The sequence below is a fragment of the Salmo trutta genome, chromosome 26, assembly GCF_901001165.1.
Source record: "Salmo trutta chromosome 26, fSalTru1.1, whole genome shotgun sequence".
NCBI lineage: Eukaryota > Metazoa > Chordata > Actinopteri > Salmoniformes > Salmonidae > Salmo > Salmo trutta.
In genome coordinates this window covers 6,086,175-6,103,776 of record NC_042982.1, presented here as the reverse complement: position 1 = coordinate 6,103,776, position 17,602 = coordinate 6,086,175, and the positions used below count along the sequence as shown (strand labels likewise).

At 42.9% G+C, this 17,602-nt stretch overlaps 1 protein-coding gene across 1 annotated transcript in view; it reads right to left on the bottom strand.

The window, feature by feature from the left end:
* Positions 1-17,602, bottom strand: part of LOC115162782 (signal-induced proliferation-associated 1-like protein 3) — a 90,696-nt gene that overhangs the window by 38,840 nt on the left and 34,254 nt on the right. The window contains exon 2 of the mRNA XM_029714207.1: positions 11,431-11,552. The gene's annotated coding sequence lies outside the window, so the exon portion shown is untranslated. The remainder of the gene's footprint in view (positions 1-11,430; positions 11,553-17,602) is intronic.

Below are 17,602 nucleotides of genomic sequence, written 5' to 3'. Positions count from 1 at the left end.
TACAGAAAGTATTCACACCCCTTGACTTTCTCCACATTTTGTTGTGTTACAGCCTGAATTTAAAATTGATTAATATTCCATTTTGTTGTCACTGACCTACACACACAATAACCCATAATGTCAAAGTCGAATTATGTTTTTACATTTTTACAAATTAATAAAAATGAAAAGCTGAAATAAAGATAATAATTAAGATGTAATTAACAAGTCACATAATAAGTTGCATGGACTATAATGCTTAACATGTACTCCACACATACAGATAATTGTAAGGTCCCTCAGTCGAGCAGTGAATTTCAAACACAGATTCCACCACAAAGACCAGGGAGGTTTTCCAATGCCTCGCAAACAAGGGCAGACATTGAATATCCCTTTGAGCATAGCGAAATGATTCATTACACTTTGGATGGGGTATCGATACACCCAGTCACTACAAAGATACAGGGGTCCTTCCTAGGGCTGTGGCGGCCATGACATTTTGGTCGGCGGGTGATTGTCCAGCAAGTAACTGCCGGTCTCACGGTAATCGACCGTTAATTAACATAAACACGTTCTCTAGGCTTCCACGCAGAGCCTACAAGCCACTGATGCAGACCTTTGGTAAATATACATATTAAAAACTTTAATAATATAGCCTACACCAGGACAATAATTCCATTATCTATTTTAGACAGGTCTAAAGAAGCATGATGTGAAGATAAAGTAGTCCGAATTTCCGAAGAACAGAATATCATACTCCGAGTTGTCTTTATGTTAGGCCCTGCTATGGCTATGCCATATGGCTGTGGGCTACACTAGTTAATTTAGCAGACAAGATTTGCTTAGAATTCCGTAGCAAAATCATTTTATAGTTTGAAGAATACAATTGAACATAGCTGAATAAAATAGAAAGGATATTTTCTCCAAACAATTTCCTAGGAAGTGCACACATGCAGCTATTCTGTGTTGAGCAGTTATAAAAGAAACAGGTCCACCTATATGCTTCATTTAGAGTTATTTATGCAACTTTAGTTGTGATACAAACATTGGGCTATATCTTTTGATTATTAATACATTCTAAGGCTGCATAATGCGACTAATGATGATTTGAAAAAAGTTGCTTTGTTTTTTCTTGTGCAGGCTGCACACACTTCATCAGTCTCTCATTCACAATTTGACAAGCACTTGATAATATTCTCACCAGGCCTCGAATTTCCCAACAGCATCCCCCTTGTATGGCCGTAATGCCCCCTAAAAAAATCCATGCCTTTTGCAGCCAAAGTGGCCGTTGTGCCCTTGGGCGGAATATAATAATTATAATTCCCTTCTCCCAGCTGCCATGCTCGGAAGCACCTCTCACTCACATGGCTCTCCCAGATAATTATTATTAGCCAATGCCCGTCACAGACATCTCAGCTAAGTTGGCTTCAAGTGACCGCAAACCCGGTCAGTTGTGCACCGGGGCATCCCACTCTTTTTATTCTGGTTAGAGCCAGTTTGCACTGTTCTGTGAAGGGAGTAGTGCACAGCGTTGTGCGAGATCTTCAGTTTCTTGGCAATTGCTCGCATGGAATAGCCTTAATTTCTCAGAACAAGAATAGACAGATGAGTTTCAGAAGAAAGTACTTTGTTTCTGGCCATTTTGAGCCTGTAATCGAACCCACAAATGCTGATGCTCCAGATACTCAACTAGTCTAAAGAAGGCCAGTTTTATTGCTTCTTAAAATCAGAACAACAGTTTTCAGCTGTGCTAACATAATTACAAAAGGGTTTTCTAATGATCAATTAGCCTTTTAAAATGATAAACTTGGATTAGCTAACAACATGCACCTGGAAAACATGAGTGATGGTTGCTGAATGGACCATTATCATGCACCTGTATCGAAACAGGGGCATAGGGAAAAAAATACATGTCATCTATACAGTTAACCTGTTAGGGCTAGGGGGCAGTATTTACACGGCCGGATAAAAAACGTACCCGAATGAATCTGGTTATTACTACTGCTCAGAAACTAGAATATGCATATCATTATTGGCTTTGGATAGAAAACACCCTAAAGTTTCTAAAACTGTTTGAATGGTGTCTGTGAGTATAACAGAACTCATATGGCAGGCAAAAACCTGAGAAGATTCTGTACAGGAAGTACCCTCTCTGACCATTCCTTGGGCTTCTTGGCTCTGTTTATTGAAAATTTAGGATCTTTGCTGTAACGTGACACTTCCTACGGCTCCCATAGGCTCTCAGAACCCGGGAAAAAGCTGAATGATGTAATTCCAGCCGCTGGCTGAAAATCTTTAGCGCCTTTGGTAAGTGGTCTATCAGAGGACCATCAGACTGAGGCGCATGCACGGGGCGACCTCATGCTTTTACTTTTTCTCTTTGAACTAAAACACAGATTCCCAGTCGGAATATTATCGCTTTTTTACGAGAAAAATGGCATAAAAATTGATTTTAAACAGCGGTTGACATGCTTCGAAGTACGGTAATGGAATATTTAGAATTTTTTTGTCACGAAACGCGTCGGGCGCATAACCCTTATTTACCCTTTCGGATAGTGTCCTCAACGCACGAACAAAACGCCGCTATTTGGATATAACTATGGATTATTTGGGACCAAACCAACATTTGTTATTGAAGTAGAAGTCCTGGGAGTGCATTCTGACGAAGAACAGCAAAGGTAATAACATTTTTCTTATAGTAAATCTGACTTTGGTGAGGGCTAAACTTGGTGGGTGTGTAAATAGCTAGCCCTGTGATGCCGGGCTATCTACTTAGAATATTGCAAAATGTGCTTTCACCGAAAAGCTATTTTAAAATCGGACATAGCGAGTGCATAGAGGAGTTCTGTATCTATAATTCTTAAAATAATTGTTATGTTTTTTGTGAATGTTTATCGTGAGTAATTTAGTAAATTCACCGGAAGTTTGCGGGGGGTATGCTAGTTCTGAACGTCACATGCTAATGTAAAAAGCTGTTTTTTGATATAAATATGAACTTGATTGAACAAAACATGCATGTATTGTATAACAATGTCCTAGAAGTGTCATCTGATGAAGATCAAAGGTTAGTGCTGCATTTAGCTGTGGTTTGGGTTTATGTGACATTATATGCTAGCTTGAAAAATGGGTGTCTGATTATTTCTGGCTGGGTACTCTGCTGACAATCTAATGTTTTGCTTTCGTTGTAAAGTCTTTTTGAAATCGGACAGTGTGGTTAGATTAACGAGAGTCTTGTCTTTAAAATGCTGTAAAATAGTCATATGTTTGAGAAATTGAAGTAATAGCATTTCTAATAACGCGCCACAGGATTCCACTGGCTGTTACGTAGTTGGGACGATTTCGTCCCACCTACCCTAGAGGTTAAATAGCGAATGGAGGACGCTTTTCCCGTGGTCCATTTTCATGCCAGCCAGGTAGGTTATACGCCTGTTGTAAACTGAAGCAATGTGCTTAATATTAGGAACGTTGTTAAATATAGTAGGCCTAGCCTATAGAACACTGATGGTATCCTCCTCTTTTTAATAGAGGCCATCAAAACTCTGTTCTCACTCAATTGCATAGTATAGCCTATAGAAATGTTGAGCAACATGAGTTCATGGGCTCTCGAAGTGTTTGATTTCCGAAAACATTTGCATTGATGAGAAGGACAATAGAGTGCTGAGTACCAGGCAATTAGCAAGTTTGGTAGGCTACTAATGACCATCAGCTGCATCAGAGCTTAGAGGAGCCTAATTACCGTGACTAAACGGCCACCTGGAATTTGACTGCCGGTGTGGCAGTAATACGGTCACAATAACAGCCTTAGTCCTTCCTAACTCAGTTCCCGGAGAGGAAGAAAACTGTGCAGGGCTTTCATCATGAGGCCATCAGAAAACTGAGGATGGATCAACAACATTGCAGTTACTCCACAATAATAATCTAACTGACAGAGTGAAAATAAGGAAGCCTGTACAGAATACAAATATTCCAAAACATGCATTTTGTTTGCAACAAGGCACTGAAGTAATACTGCAAAAAAAATTGGCAAACAATTAACTTTTTGTCCTGAACACAAAGTGTTATGTTTGGGGCAAATCCAATACAACACACACACAATATTTTCAAGCATAGTGGTGGCTGCATCATGTTATGGGTATGCTTGTAATCATTAAATATTTCAGGATAAAAAATAAATGGAATGGTGCTAAGTACAGGCATAATAACAGAGGAAAACCTTGTTCATTCTGCTTTCCATCCGACACTGGGAGATGAATTCACCTTTCAGCAGGACAATAACCTAAAACACAAGGCCAAATCTACACTGGAGTTGCTTACCAAGAAGACGGTGAATGTTCCTGAGTGGCCGAGTTACTGTCGAGTTAAATTTACTTGACAATCTATGGCAAGACCTGAAAATTGTTGTCTAGCAATGATCAAAAACAAACTTAACAGAACTTGAAGAATTTTGAGAAGAATAATGGGCAAATGTTGCACAATCCAGATGTGGAAAGCTCTTAGATACTTAACCAGAAAGACTCACAGCTGTAATCGCTGCCAAAGGAGCTTCTACAAAAGTATTGACTCAGTGGTGTGAATACTTACGTAAATTAGATGTCTGTATTTCTTTGTCAATAAATGTGCAAACATTTAAAAAAACAGGTTTTCACTTTGTCATTATGGGGTATAGTGTGTAGATGGGTGAGAAACAAATATGTAATCCAAGCCGTAACAAAATGTTGAACTTTCAGTTCCAGGGTCAGTGCCAATAGCATATTTACAAAGTGCAGGGATACTGGAGTGGTAGGGTTAGATATGTATAGGGGTAAAGTGACTATGCATCAGGATATATGATAGAGTAGCAGCAGCGTATATAATAATTGTATGTGTGTGTGCGTGTGTAGACTCAGTATGAATGTGTGTGCGTTGAGTGTGTGAGCAAATTAAGTGTGCATGTGTGTTGGCGTGTCAGTGAGTGAGTGTGTAGAGTGTACATAGAGAGCGTCAATTGACAGTGCAACAATAAAATAGAAGGGCCATTGCAGCGCCATGCGATCGAGGGCGGTGCAGTTGCCATACCAAGCAGTGGTTAGGTTTGGTTGGCAGGAGAAAATGCGTAAAAACGAAATGTCATATTTATGTCAAATGGAGAGAGAGAAAAAAAGGTGTCTTAAAATAATTAAGTCCCCGGAGGGTCCGCTATAAAAAATAAAATAGGTTTGGGCTAAATGACTTAGAATAGATCATCCTAAATTGAGAGAAAAAAATATATATTTTTCTGACTGGACATTTTTGTGCTGCTTTGGTGAAAATCTCAACTCTCTCTGCATTGTTCTCCTGCATTCTGTACATTTGTTTACAACACATTTATTGATAATATGTTATGCAGGCTATTCAAAAGGAATAGGCCACTTGGCATGGCCCTACTGCGGGTTACCCGGTAACAGTCAAGTTCAAATAGCCTATACGTAGTCTGTCACATCATGATGTCGTCACCGTCGACGATGGCTGTCAATCATCTTCGATATCCGATACTATCGTAATATCGCCCAACCCTACTCTACCCCCTCCTTCTGTCCATTCTCACCCTCCCTCGCCATGTCGTCTTCAGAGAGAAACGAGGAAGCACACAACTAGGCTACTTCATACTCAGCTAAGGAAGGGAAGGGTGAATAGAAAATTGAGGAGAGAGGGGGAGAGGACGTGAAGTGAGAGAGAGCGACGAGCTGAGAGACGGGGAGGAGGAAGAGAGCAGGAACGTGTTCGCTGAACCACGAGGACTCGCCTTAATATGACAGTCACAAAGAATCAGGCTTCACCACCGCCCTGTCGCTATAAAAAGCCTCCCTAGACTCCTAATCTACCACTACTTTATTCAGGGTCTTCTCTTCTCTTCTCCGCTCAAACTCTCGCTCTAATGTTTAACTCGCTCTCTTTGTGTGTGTCCCTCTACCTAGGCTAATCCATCTCCATTTTATTCAGTCTCTTCGCCCGCTCAAAACGCTCTCTCCTCTCTTCCATCGCTCCGTCCCTATCGGTTTCGGTCTCTCTCCACTCAGGCTTATGATCCGTCAATCCCCGTTCTCATTCCATCCCGACATCCGTCTCCAGTAAACGTATGATCCAGGCCATTTCTCAGTCTGACACTGTTTAATGATGTTAGCTGCTGGTACGAGGGAAAGGATGTTTCGTGAGGATCGTAATCCTTGCCACAGAGTTTCTATTCATCATTCTATCATAACGTTGAGCGTTACATCTCACAAGGCAGAGAGTGAATGACACTTGTGTACGCTCAGCACAATCCTCTGTGATTCACGTTTGGCATAAGACAGTAGTACACACACATACACACACCATGTACAAAACTCATTCACAGCGGGGGGATTTTTTTAAATCAGCTGAGAACCAGATGACCTCACAAATGTATCATGTCTTATGTTTTGGGGAAATACAGGCGATTCCAAGGGTCCTGTTGCTACGACACAGTCTTTCCTTATTCGGCGTGGCGGCCACGATACGCTATCGGTCCCAATCCCAGATAGGCTCCAGCTGCAGCACCCTGAGAAAGGGCCCTTTATTCAGCTGAACGGCCGTCAGGAGAGAGTGGGAGTTCTGTCATGTCTCTGGGTGTCCACAACACCGAGCCAAGGCCGACAGACACAGTAGAACTGGGCCAAAACTACTACGCAAAAGCTGGAGGGAGGACAGAGACTTCCACAGCCACACAACTATACGGGACGTGTTTGGCAAACACATCTTGTTATGCCGTGCACCGATACGTCTCCAATTCGAACTAAAAAGGTGCAATGCTATTTGATGTCTTTGCTAGCCTTCACAGTTCCAAAACTGAAAGAGATGAGTCGCCACAGCCCAAAATAGTAGGTGCAAGAAAGGTCCTCCAGACAGACCCATTGCAACCCAAGGCACAGAGGATGGCACACATAGGTGAAAGGGATGAGTTTAATCCCCAAACAAATGGGAAGAGCTAAATAGAGATAAGTAGGGGAGGCAGAAAATGGCAAGTGCCATAGGAAACATAGGAGCCACAGGAACATGAAGGGCTTTGAGGCCCCCAGGCAGACACAGCGCTGGCCCCAACTACAGAAGACGTAAAGCAGGAATTGAATGCCTTTTAATTACTCCCAGAGCAATTAGTTAGGCCTCTGAAGATGCTTCCCCCGCCACCTCCCTCTCGGCGTGCCTGCGCACCGCGCAGCCCTGGCCCACACAACACAAAACACACACTGGAGCTGGTAATTACACATTTCACTCGTCATAATCACAGAGAGAGCAACGAGAGAGCTACAGCTACCAGAGTCATGACTGTACACAACACGATGCGTGCTCCAGATGGAGAGTGCTGTTGTTACTGTATCGTGACAATGCCAAGTGACCAAGATCAAGAAAAAGTCACTTTTTGGAACAGACCGCCTCGCAGGACAATAATGCATTTGAGATAAAGAGGTAGCCTACGCATAGAATTGTGATATAATTAAGCAATAAGGCCCGAGGGGGGAGTGGCATTACATCGGTAACCAGTTTATAATGGCAATAAGGCACCTCTGGGGTTTGTGATATATGACCAATATACCACGGCTAAGGGCTGTATCCAGGCACTCTGCGTTGCGTCGTGCGTATGAGCAGTCCTTAGCCGTGGTATATTGGCCATATAACACTCCCACCCAGGCCTTATTGCTTAATTATATAACAAGTGGAATACACATTTGGACAGAGGTGAGAAACCCATACACAACAGCAGGTGTTTTCAGACACTTTGATCAAAGACAAAGGCCCACACACACACACACACACACAGAGAATCCATGACCTTACTACTCTTAGGTCTACTCAAATGTAGGCTAAGCTGTACAAAGACGAGAGTGACAACTTGAGAGGGTGGCAGGCAGTGGTGAGTGACCCGAGGAGGGATCCTACAGTAATATAACATGAATAGTCTAATATTAGCTGTGGTGACGGTAAGATGGCGTAGTCGGTTGTGTCGGAAGCAGATGGTGATACATACTGTATGACTGGCAGACAGCCGGCAGCGACGAGGCGTCACATCACAGCGGGACAACACACCCTGACAGGACGACAACCCTGCTCCCTGGGACCACAGCTCAGACATACAGGGCTTGGGTCCGTATTCATAAAACGTCTCAGAGTAGGAGTGCTGACCTATGAACAGTTTTAGGTTTTATTGAATAAATGATGTCGAAAAGGGGGACCTGATCCTAGATCAGCATTCCTACTCTGAGACGCTTTATGATTACCAGCCCTGGTATTTATAAAGTACAAAAGAGACGGGGCTTCGTGGTCTTCATACACAACCCCCAGGGCCGGGGTAGAACATACATGGAGACGAGAATTAAGTGCTGAAATAAATGTAGCCAAACAGTTTGCCAAAATGTTAGCGTCCTTTATCCTTATTAGGAGACAGAATTGTTGTAACGAGTTAAAACTGTGACCTGATAATGAATAGATGATTAGTGAGTGGTGGAGATGACTAGGGCCTTACTGTCGCTTCAGTGTGATTGGGTATCGATGCAGAAAGTTCAGCTCGATTATCCTCTGGTTGTTGAAGGGTTCCTGTGGTGAGTCTGTCTCAAGCTATTCCCGGATGACCCGTCTCTCCGATCTCACCCCACTGGCTTTCCCTGCAACCTGACCACAGCTCTGACTGGAGGGCTGTAACGTTCGAGCTGAAGTGGAGGCTTGGAAAACCTTGCGCACACACTGCAGCCCTTGTTTATCCCCCGTGTCTTGGCGTGTCCTGCAGGTCTGCTGTGCTTCCCTACTGAACCTGGCAGTGACAGGTCTTGTCGGGATCAGGGTCTCTGTGCTGCCTCTCCTGGCCCTGCTGTGACGGTCTCCATTGATTTCCTGTGACATTGTTTTGCACTCTATCCCCGATAACCTCTACTGTCACTGCTGTGGTCTACTCTGTCATACAGACAGAACGCTAGCCTGGAGGAGAAGCATGGGCAGCGAGCGATACACATACAGCCACGCATGCGTGCCGACAGACACGTACACTGCGAAAACACATTTGCATTGCGCGCACACGCATATGAGAAGGGTGCATGGGGTGGGGAATGAGTGGCGAACTAGATTCTTTCTCCTTCTCCACTTGGTTGCCTGGGATCTGAAGTAGGGTGAAGGGCAGTGGAAGTTTGGGGAGCTGTTGCGAGGCGGAGATACGGTGAAGGTCTCTAACCATGACATAGGCTTACAGAAGTCCTTACATTTATAACATTAGGAGGTAGTAAGGTTTACACATCAGCACACGGCAATGCGACATCTGAACTTCTCCCCTCTCCGAGTGGATGAGATGAACCCTCACCTACACACCATTGATTCAGCTTTCATGAGGCTTAGCGTTACAGCTCATTTCTAAAGCGTGACCAGAGGTCGTCACGCTGAGCAGCGGTACTTTCAACCCCAATCAGAATCAGCTATGCAAATAAAGTATTCATCATAACTTCACTAAGACCTTTGCAGCGACTTCAATTTACTACAACTTGAATCTACTGCTGTGGTGCAATCTGGCGCTGGGCCTTTCCCCTGGGGTAGGCAGCCACTTTAGAGAACAGGGGGAACGCTAATAGCAGTCAACTGCATTACTACCTCGAAAAGTCTGTGGTGTAGCCTAGTAGGACTACAGTGGATTCAGACACAGTACTGGACTTTGATTCAGACCGCATTAGGAACATTGATCGTTAGTGGAGGGGGGAAATCGATAGTTACATATCATGATATTATTTTTGACAATATATTAATATCGCGCTGGTTGGCTGTACCAAAACTCCAGCATTTTTCCTTCATAGCTTGTTCTCCGTCTTCGTTTTAAATAGGGAGCCAATTTGTTTTCAGCACTTTTATTTCCATGACTGATCAACACTCGTTTTCTCATGGCTCTCTCTCGTCCCCCTGCAGCAGACATATGGCGAGCAATATGTTTGGAACATGAAATTGCAATAAAATCACAGTATTTATTTGCAATACATATAGAGTCGTGAGAATCGCAATACATATCGCATCGACACCTAAGTATCGTGATAATATCGTACCGTGAGGTCCCTAGCGATTCTATATGGATAAATGTCGATCCATTTCATAGGAGTAAGTGGCAAAGGCAAGATCAGGAAAAAAAACTGGACTTCTCGCAAAAATACCCTCTATTTTTCCCCCAATGAAATTGTAGAAACCGGTTACATTCTGAAATTGTTGCTGCTTGACTGCACTGAGCCACCGACATCCAGGGAAGAAGCAATCCCATAAGGAATTAGCGACTTTTTCAGTCACAAAATGCTTTTACCTCATATGACTTCCATGATATTAATAAAATGAAGCCTGGTTTGTTCTAATGTAAGTCTAACACGCTAGCGTAAGCCTAAGAGCTCCTAGCTAGCTACGGTTCAGCTAAACGTTAGCATTCAGCTAACAGCCAGGACGTTGATGTGAGGAGGATACAGAAATTATTTGGTTTAGCTAGCTAATGTTACCTAGCTGTGAAGCCTATATTATAATATGAATGATAATGCATGATAAAGTTACTGTACTTTTATTCATATGGGAGGGGTAAACTTTCATTATTGCTATGCTAACGTTACTTGATCATGAAGAATGTTGTTTGCTAGATAGCTAGCTAACGAGTTAGCTGTGTATTTTCAGCTAATTGAATGCGTACGTATGAGAAAATAAACCCTTTTTCAGCACGTGCTTGTCAATTGTTGCATTATTCAAGTGTGTAATATGTTTTAGACGAAAAGTTGCTTGGACTGTTAAATAGTTTGGGGCTTACTGGCTAGTGGCCACCGTGATATTTCCGGTCAATTTAATCTGCCGACCAAGAATGAGAACTGAAAAGTAGAAAGCGCATTCGCTCCTCCGCCTCTCCATCGCTCGCAGTGGGAACAGGGCCTATGACACAGTCAGACAACAAACACACCCCTTAACAGCCAGGGGGGTGAACATTGATAACACACTGTTACATAACGTAACTGTTATATAACAAACAGAGGATCGGTGATGCCCCAAGGCTAAGGATGGTCACACAGAAGACTTTCAGTATCCCTAATGGGTACATGTGCGAACATACACACTTACACCCACATGCAATCTCTCAATGAGAGTAGAACCACATAAAAATGCTGTCAACTTTTAGGCTACAACAAACAGACGCATAGAGGCAGACGCAAATCATTCTAAAGCGTCCCGTGTCGGCTATGCAAATGAAACCCCAAACTCTACAGGTGGGTGGTGGGGCGTTTCACGGAGTATTGAACCGGTCTTTCAAGATGTCATCTGACGGCAATACAACTCTGTAGATCGAGACAAGCACGCAACATACTTTCCATGACATTCCTTCACTTTTACAGCCAACCACTTATCGCCCTGCCGCTGTAAAATAACACAGTGTTATTTGATAACGCATTCGTGCGCACACACGTTGCTGTTACTCATTTAGCCTACCTCGTCCAGACCTTCAGCAGTGCAAGTGAATCGGGCGTGGTCCGTGCGTGTGTGTGTTGACTCACAGGTGAGCAGAGGTGGTCAATGAGGCGGGGAAAGTGTCTCGATGACAGCTCTGCTGCCTGGAACACAAGAGGAACAAATGGGAGAAGTTAGAACCACTTGTTCTCTGTTATTAGGTAAAATCGGTGAGATAACTACCTCTATTTTTTTTCTATTTTCTTTTTTTAAAGTTCAACGGGTGACATTTTGAGTGAAACATCAGAGAGAACCCTAAGAAAGGCTCCAGGTATCCAGAGGAAAACTACGCTTCCACAATTGAGAAGAACTAAGCCAAAAGAGAGAAACACAAAGCAAAATGTTAATTTTGCCGCTTTACTTTAGCAGATTCAGAAGGTTTAATTGTTAACCAGTAATAACATTCCAAGTAGCTGACTGAGCTCTGATAGGGATGGAAAATGTGTGAGGAGGCGTTATGAGTGTGTACAGTCTGGCAGGAGTGTGTGTGTGTAGCTGCTGTAAGTTCCAGGCTCATCAGGCCAGCAGTGAGTCTATTGTATGTGAGGAGGAATGTGGATGCCAGGGACTCTTGTCTGTCTTACAAACACACAAGTCCTACATCCAAACACTCAGTGGCACACGCCATAGTCTCCTAAATAGACAAACTCACTAGTTCTCTCTACACCATTCATTAATTAGAACCCAAAAGAGCTGACAATTAAGATATTCTGATCCTCCACAGATAAAACTCCGCTATAAAGCCTCTGTTCATTTACCTCGTCGTGTAGCTAGGATACTATACACGTCAGACTTTATACTGAAGTCAAGCGAAACTTTTATTGAACAGATAAATCCTATCAGGCAGCATCATCTGGCATTTCTCTCCCTCTTTCTGCCTTTCCATGTCCCTCTTCCTCCCGCCCTCTTAAGGCCTCGACATGATTCAGTTCGAAGTCGGCTCGGCGAACCGAACGAGTGTGTTCGCGTACTCCCTTAAAAGACCTTCGCTTGGAAAACCTGAAAAAAGCGGCAATAACACCAGTATTTTTCAATGAAAGAATGTGCAAGAAAACGAGTCGTCTCTCATTGAATGACAACAAAGACTTAATTGAAGAATCTCTACTGTTGACCAATCACCGACGAAGGGTCGTCGACTTCGGCTACCGACTTCGGCCCGCCTCAATCGTTTGGCGTGTGCGCCCGAACAGCCCGAAAAAACCCTTAACGATGTCCAAAATTAACAAAATTCTCACAAAATGGCGCCATAATATAAGCACAAACTGTTCCAGCAGGGAAGCATGCGGACGTATTTCTTCCTTCCCTCTCTCTTTCCCTCTTTTCTTCCCATGTTGCTCGGTTGTGTGTATTTCCCTCACTCGCCCTCTTATCTTGACCTTGATGACTATCCCGCTGTATCTTTGATCCTCCCCGACCCTGCCCCTCTGTACTTCATGATTTACTCTTCCGTGTGCACCGGAATGTTCTCCTGAACAATACGACAGCAGCAGCAACAGGGTGAGCCAGGTAACTATTGCACTCAAAGTGGTAGTGCCAGTGCATGTGAGGTCGGTGTGTGAGTGTGTGCTTTTGTCGGTGGAGGTTGTCGGACTGGGGGAAAGCCGAGGGTAGGCTACAGTGTAGTGGGATGAGGAACAGGGTTGATGTAGGCTTACTAAAAAAGGGTATTCATGAGGGTTGGGTGATCAAATATGGGTGAGGGCTGGGGGAGGACGGGGTGAGGGTTTAAAGGTTGGGCAATGTCAACTTTTGTACTCATAAAACACTGTGGTATACATATTGGCTAATCAAAAACATTACAATAAATGGGGGGGAAACAAAACCCTCAACCACCATTCGGCTATACCGTGTAATCACATTCTACAGCTGGACAAAAGATCATGTTGTTGAAATGGGCAGAGTCTACTTGGAGGCAAATCTCTTCTCATATCCTTCCAGGTGGATGCAGCTTCAGTGTGTGACAGGTGTGCTTCTGTGGCGCGTACTTGGAGCAAAGAGGAATGGGCGGCGTGTGCGTACACGTTGCAGATCAGACCCTATTTTAGATCGGAGTTTTTCACGTTGTGCCTGCCATCGGTTGAAACAACATGCTCTTGAATACAGGGACGGTGTTGTGGTTTGGCTAATAAATGTACTCAAATGGGAATCGAATTTAAAATTGAAACTTTCAAAAACGGTACCACAAAAGATGGTTGGAGGTCCACACATCAGAGAACAGGAATATCTTTTGTTTTAAATTATACTGTCAACCCTTCATAGGAAACCTATTGAAATCATAGATAATAGAATAGACAAGACCATTTCAGTTAACGGTGGGTGGACCAGAGGCCATCTTTGTGGTAGTAATTCGTAAAAAAATTAATTTAATGGCGTACCGGCTAAATTGCAGTGGTCTGAAGTGATAGAAATATAATAAATAGAATGGACTTAAAATTGAAATAACACTCTTGAATACATACTCTATTCAAGAGTATGTTGTGTCTCAACCGATGGCAGACACTACACCAAAACCTCAGATGACATAAAATAGGGTCTATGCCACAACATATACGAATATGCAAAAAAAAAAATGGATTCAGAAATTGTTGGATAAGTGATGTTAGTCATTTTTTTGTACATTATTTCAAGAAATTATAAAATAGTTTAGCAACCCTGTTTTTAAGCTATTAAATTCTATCAAACGCAACCGTTTATCTTTTCCAGTGATGAAGATATGGATGTTTTTTATTTCACCTTTATTTAACCAGGTAGGCAAGTTGAGAACAAGTTCTCATTTACAATTGCGACCTGGCCAGCATGGATGTACAGCTTAGACCTCCCCTACATCCAAAATAAAATGAATGAGTGAAAACTTTCCAGCCATGGCTAACATTTCAGCCCATAGGGTAGGGTCACTGGTAGGCCTATAACGGTTGAAATGGATAAATGCAACCCCTAGGCCTACCTACCTTCCTATCAAGCAAGGCCATGGGGCTTACAGGTATGCAGGGTAATAGCCTAGCCTACATTGCATTATAAATCAACACAAACAAACTAAGACCCTCCATATAGCCTCCTATGCGTGCATGTTTAAATAAGAGAGCAGCTGTGTATTTAGTACTGGAGCTATTCTCTGGTTGCAGTGCCTGCCAGACAATGACCATCAAACAGCTTAGAGAAAAGAAAGACGAGCCCAGTGCCGAGGGAGAGAGATTGTGTGCGTGCGTGTGGCACTGGATCAATCAGGAAATCGAGTGCATGCACTTAACTTATGAGTACGATGACGGGGCTTCTTGGTACCCATGATCTGTGAAGTGGGTTGTAACTACGCGTGCTAGAGTGTGTATGCACGAGTGTGACCGAGCGTGTGTACACCCGTCTGTGTGTACTGTGTAATATGAACGTGCGTGTGTGCCTTGCTGTATATGGCTGTACAGTAGGCTCAGTGAACAGGAATATGGTCATTTATTTCCCTGTGTGTTAGAGCTAGAGATCATCATCATCATCTCATACAGCAGAGCAGGGTAATTAAACATCTCTCTCAGTACGCTGAACGCAGTGTGACTGGGCCGGCCTGAATTAGAGACCAGACGCATTTCAAAGAGGACATGCAAATCGTACTTTACATATCATTAGTAGTTGATCCAGCGCTGCTCTGCTCCATGGTGAGCCACAGAGGAGCATGAGCTGGCTGGCTGACTTCCTTCCTCCCGCCTGTCATAGGCATTGTGTTGTGATTTAAATGGATTACTCTAAACTCTGACTGCATTAATATTTCAGAGTGTGAGTGCTACTTAAAAAGTCGTCCCATATTTTTCTTCTTAAACCAGTTTGAAGAGGAGCCGTTCTAGTCAGCTAATGGGTTTGTCAATGCAACTGTAACAGGCTGGTTGCAAAATAAATGTTGAAGTCTATATTATTCAATTATTGCACCACACACTGCTCGCGCATGCCAATGAGTGTCTGCTTTGCCAAGGGCTAAAATAGAAGTCAGTTCTATTTGTGACGCAGATCGCGCTGCAAGTCCTGCCTCTCCCATCTCCTCATTGGTTTCTAGAAGCAGGTACCCACGTGCCATCTCCTCATTGGTTATACCCACGTGGGTGACTGAAAGACGAACTAGGTCGGTGGCAGTAATGCACCTAATTTATGAAAGTTGCCAATCGCAATATAAAGTCATGAGAAGAAAAGGCCTGGAAGGAGGAGAGACGACTAGAAACGATTCTGTTGACCGTTTTATGTGTGGATTAATTGGTGTAGTAGAGGACCTTGCGCATTTCAGTTAAAATAACATCTCAGTGTTTATATCCCAGGACAAATTAGCTAGCAACAGCAAGCTAGCTAAATAAGACAAATTAGCTAGCAACAGCAAGCTAGCTAAATAAGACAAATTAGCTAGCAAGTGTAAGCTAACTAGCTAAATTGCCGTACATGTTTAATGCTTTTTGACCTGCCCCCAAATTAATATAATTGGTTCAGAGTTTATTTTGATATTTTAACCTGCGTGTGGTGATCGTGTTTGGGGACAAAATACATTTTTGCACGGTGGCGCACGCGCGCAGCCGGTTTGGGTTCCGTGTAAGGGCGTTGTCACATGGTTCTGACCTATCGTTCGAATCGGTGTTCGTTTCTTTTTTTAATACTGTATTTTGGTTTCACATTGCCAAATGAACTAGAATGCCTAAAACAAAATCATGTGTTCATGCAAGTGATTTGTTTATTGGAGAAAAATGCTCACATTAAATCCATCTTCGTTGATCAAGAAGCATAACGCGTGTATCCCCAACTTCATATTACTTCCGCTTTGGTCTTCCAACAACAAGCGGGAGAAAACGGTGCAATAGCGGCTGCCATGTCCCCATCTCCCCTAATCAATAATAACAACAACTTGAGATTCTGCATGAAAAGTGCTATATAAAATGAATGTATTATTATTATTATTGTTATTATTCCGCATCGGATGCGCTCAATTACGCTGCTCTTCACACAATGTTTAATAGATATCAGATTATGGTAATGCTCGCAATCAAACAACCGATACTACTGCGTTCTCACCAGCAGCGAACTAAACCCCAGCACAAACGGAATCGGACTGAGTTAACCCATTTTGACAGTACCACGGTGCGCTGTTTAGTGCGCTGCTCCCGAGCCGCGGATAGTGTTGACACGAACTAAGGGGAAAAACGTGCCAGAGTTAGTGTGAAAACCAATTTTGTGTGAAAGCCCCATGAAACATAAGTTTTGGTGTAATCATACCCTGGCTGACTTGGCCTGTACAATGTATTGTGTTTTTTACCCTGTTAGAATGGGTATACTTTTTCAGCCGTTTGATGTCACTGCCATTGTGTTATATGAATTCATTTCTGCTAGGGATAGACACGATTATTCTAATATCTGAATGGACGTTAGTATTCAATTACTTGGGAGAATGTCACGAGTGTGCAAAGCTGTCATCAAGACAAAGGGTGTCTACTTTGAAGAATCTAAAATATATTTTGATTTGTTAAGACATTTTTTGGTTACTACATGTTTCCATATGTGTTATTTCATAGTTTGTGTCTTCACTATTATTCTACAACGTAAAAAAGAAAGAAAAACCCTTGAATGAATAGGTGTGTTCAAACATCTGACTGGTACTGTATATAACAGGACTAACTTAACAATGAAAAGGCTTTGTTACACAGCCTACAAGAACAACCATAACATTCAACGTTTTAATAAAACAAGTTGACGGTTTTTATTAGTGCGCCTCATAAAAAGAAGCACTGGTAGCCTACACATACCGTATACCGGTACTTTCCCCCGATAAAAATTGTAGTATCGAGCAGTTTTTTTTTCTTCCTGTTACATTCGGTACTTCTGTCAAATGTGTCTCACCTGATTATGAGAATTATATCTGAGAATCAGCGCAGCTCCTTTATAGGGCAAAGAGCAAGTGCCTTATTGCTGTGCTGCATCATTAGCTCCCCACTCATGCTGCACAGAAGTTAACACACTTGACTAATGAAGAAATGTTGAAACTGTTTGCCAAACAACGTCCATACAGGCTAGAACACTTTTACAATGTAAGACGATACCGGTAGCTTCCGGCTATAATTGTAGGCTAAATCTCCTTGGTAGCTTACAGCTGAATTCACGACCCTAGTACTTTGTTTGTGAAATATGCAAACCATAA